General features: G+C 42.8%; 7 non-coding genes across 7 annotated transcripts; all 7 read left to right on the top strand.

Moving 5' to 3' along the window:
• Positions 1-52: 52 nt before the first annotated feature.
• On the top strand, positions 53-141 carry trnay-gua. Its single transcript is given in 2 exon segments — positions 53-89; positions 106-141. It is a non-coding gene; the product is annotated as a tRNA-Tyr (tRNA).
• A 251-nt stretch (positions 142-392) lies between these two features.
• Positions 393-481, top strand: trnay-gua. The gene is given in 2 exon segments: positions 393-429; positions 446-481. It is a non-coding gene; the product is annotated as a tRNA-Tyr (tRNA).
• Positions 482-732: 251 nt separating this feature from the next.
• Positions 733-821, top strand: trnay-gua. Its single transcript is given in 2 exon segments — positions 733-769; positions 786-821. It is a non-coding gene; the product is annotated as a tRNA-Tyr (tRNA).
• A 249-nt stretch (positions 822-1,070) lies between these two features.
• On the top strand, positions 1,071-1,159 carry trnay-gua. Its single transcript is given in 2 exon segments — positions 1,071-1,107; positions 1,124-1,159. It is a non-coding gene; the product is annotated as a tRNA-Tyr (tRNA).
• Positions 1,160-1,410: 251 nt separating this feature from the next.
• trnay-gua lies at positions 1,411-1,499 on the top strand. Its single transcript is given in 2 exon segments — positions 1,411-1,447; positions 1,464-1,499. It is a non-coding gene; the product is annotated as a tRNA-Tyr (tRNA).
• Positions 1,500-1,750: 251 nt separating this feature from the next.
• trnay-gua lies at positions 1,751-1,839 on the top strand. The gene is given in 2 exon segments: positions 1,751-1,787; positions 1,804-1,839. It is a non-coding gene; the product is annotated as a tRNA-Tyr (tRNA).
• Positions 1,840-2,092: 253 nt separating this feature from the next.
• Positions 2,093-2,181, top strand: trnay-gua. The gene is given in 2 exon segments: positions 2,093-2,129; positions 2,146-2,181. It is a non-coding gene; the product is annotated as a tRNA-Tyr (tRNA).
• Positions 2,182-2,466: the final 285 nt, after the last annotated feature.

The raw sequence follows: 2,466 nt of genomic DNA, 5'->3' as shown, positions 1-2,466 counted from the left end.
AGCATGAGTTTCAGCATCCATACACAAGCTATACAAAGGAAACTAAACCATCCCTTCAATAGCTCAGCTGGTAGAGCGGAGGACTGTAGGTTGAAAATAGCAGTTATCCTTAGGTCGCTGGTTCAACTCCGGCTCGAAGGATGGACTTTTCCATGGTCTGTAATGACAAACCATTCAGAAGGTAAAATATATCAGTGGGGGTCGTTGTCAGAATTGTAGGTTTCATTGCTTGATTTGGTGCGACACACTGACCCTTGTTGACGGCAACGTCTCTGTGGTCGAGTGCAGTTCTACAACTTTAAGCGGATGCTTTGTATATTTCCAGAATAAACTTTGGTGAAGCATTAGTTTCAGCATCCATACACTAGCTATACAAAGGAGACTAGAGCATCCCTTCGATAGCTCAGTTGGTAGAGCGGAGGACTGTAGGTTGAAAATAGCAGTTATCCTTAGGTCGCTGGTTCAACTCCGGCTCGAAGGATGGACTTTTCCATGGTCCGTAATGATAAACCATTCAGAAGGTAAAATATATCAGTGGGGGTCGTTGTCAGAGTTGTAGGTTTCATTGCTTGATTTGGTGCGACACACTGACCCTTGTTGACGGCAACGTCTTTGTGGTCGAGTGCAGTTCTATAGTTTTAAGAGGATGCTTTGTAAATTTCCAGAATTAACTTTGGTGAAGCATGAGTTTCAGCATCCATACACAAGCTATACAAAGGAAACTAAAGCATCCCTTCGATAGCTCAGTTGGTAGAGCGGAGGACTGTAGGTTGAAAATAGCAGTTATCCTTAGGTCGCTGGTTCAACTCCGGCTCGAAGGATGGACTTTTCCATGGTCTGTAATGATAAACCATTCAGAAGGTAAAATATATCAGTGGGGGTCGTTGTCAGAGTTGTAGATTTCATTGCTTGATTTGGTGCAACACACTGACCCTTGTTGACGGCAACGTCGTGGTCGAGTGCAGTTCTACAACTTTAAGCGGATGCTTTGTACATTTCCAGAATAAACTTTGGTGAAGCATGAGTTTCAGCATCCATACACAAGCTATACAAAGGAAACTAAAACATCCCTTTCGATAGCTCAGCTGGTAGAGTGGAGGACTGTAGGTTGAAAATAGCAGTTATCCTTAGGTCGCTGGTTCAACTCCGGCTTGAAGGATGGACTTTTCATTGGTCCGTGACAATAAAACATTCAGAAGATAAAATATATCAGTGGGGGTCGTTGTCAGAATTGTAGGTTTCATTGCTTGATTTGGTGCGACACACTGACCCTTGTTGACGGCAACGTCTCTGTGGTCGAGTGCAGTTCTATAGTTTTAAGAGGATGCTTTGTACATTTCCAGAATTAACTTTGGTGAAGCATCAGTTTCAGCATCCATACACAAGCTATACAAAGGAGACTAGAGCATCCCTTCGATAGCTCAGTTGGTAGAGCGGAGGACTGTAGGTTGAAAATAGCAGTTATCCTTAGGTCGCTGGTTCAACTCCGGCTCGAAGGATGGACTTTTCCATGGTCCATAATGATAAACCATTCAGAAGGTAAAATATATCAGTGGGGGTCGTTGTCAGAGTTGTAGGTTTCATTGCTTGATTTGGTGCGACACACTGACCCTTGTTGACGGCAACGTCTTTGTGGTCGAGTGCAGTTCTATAGTTTTAAGAGGATGCTTTGTACATTTCCAGAATTAACTTTGGTGAAGCATCAGTTTCAGCATCCATACACAAGCTATACAAAGGAGACTAGAGCATCCCTTCGATAGCTCAGTTGGTAGAGCGGAGGACTGTAGGTTGAAAATAGCAGTTATCCTTAGGTCGCTGGTTCAACTCCGGCTCGAAGGATGGACTTTTCATTGGTCCGTAATGACAAAAAACATTCAGAAGATAAAATATATCAGTGGGGGTCGTTGTCAGAATTGTAGGTTTCATTGCTTGATTTGGTGCGACACACTGACCCTTGTTGACGGCAACGTCTTTGTGGTCGAGTGCAGTTCTATAGTTTTAAGAGGATGCTTTGTACATTTCCAGAATTAACTTTGGTGAAGCATCAGTTTCAGCATCCATACACAAGCTATACAAAGGAGCCTAGAGCATCCCTTCGATAGCTCAGTTGGTAGAGCGGAGGACTGTAGGTTGAAAATAGCAGTTATCCTTAGGTCGCTGGTTCAACTCCGGCTCGAAGGATGGACTTTTCATTGTTGTTTAAGGACAACACATTCAGAAAGTGAAACATGTCATTTGGCCTCATTGTCAGAGCTGCTGTTTACATTTCTTCATTGGTCTGACACAATGACCCTTTGTTATCAAATGAAGTTCATCTCCAACAGTTTAAAGCATGTGTCTTTTAATGTTGTAAATAAAGCTTGGTGAAGCATCAGTTTCAGTATTCATGCAAAACCTGAACAAAGTAATCTAACATCCCTTCGATGGTGTAGAAGGTGAAATATGTCAATGGGCCTCATTTTCAGA

This window comes from Plectropomus leopardus, unplaced genomic scaffold (assembly GCF_008729295.1).
Source record: "Plectropomus leopardus isolate mb unplaced genomic scaffold, YSFRI_Pleo_2.0 unplaced_scaffold121, whole genome shotgun sequence".
Lineage (NCBI taxonomy): Eukaryota > Metazoa > Chordata > Actinopteri > Perciformes > Serranidae > Plectropomus > Plectropomus leopardus.
The sequence above is the reverse complement of the archived record's forward strand: the minus strand, read 5'-3'. Positions and strand labels throughout refer to the sequence as shown.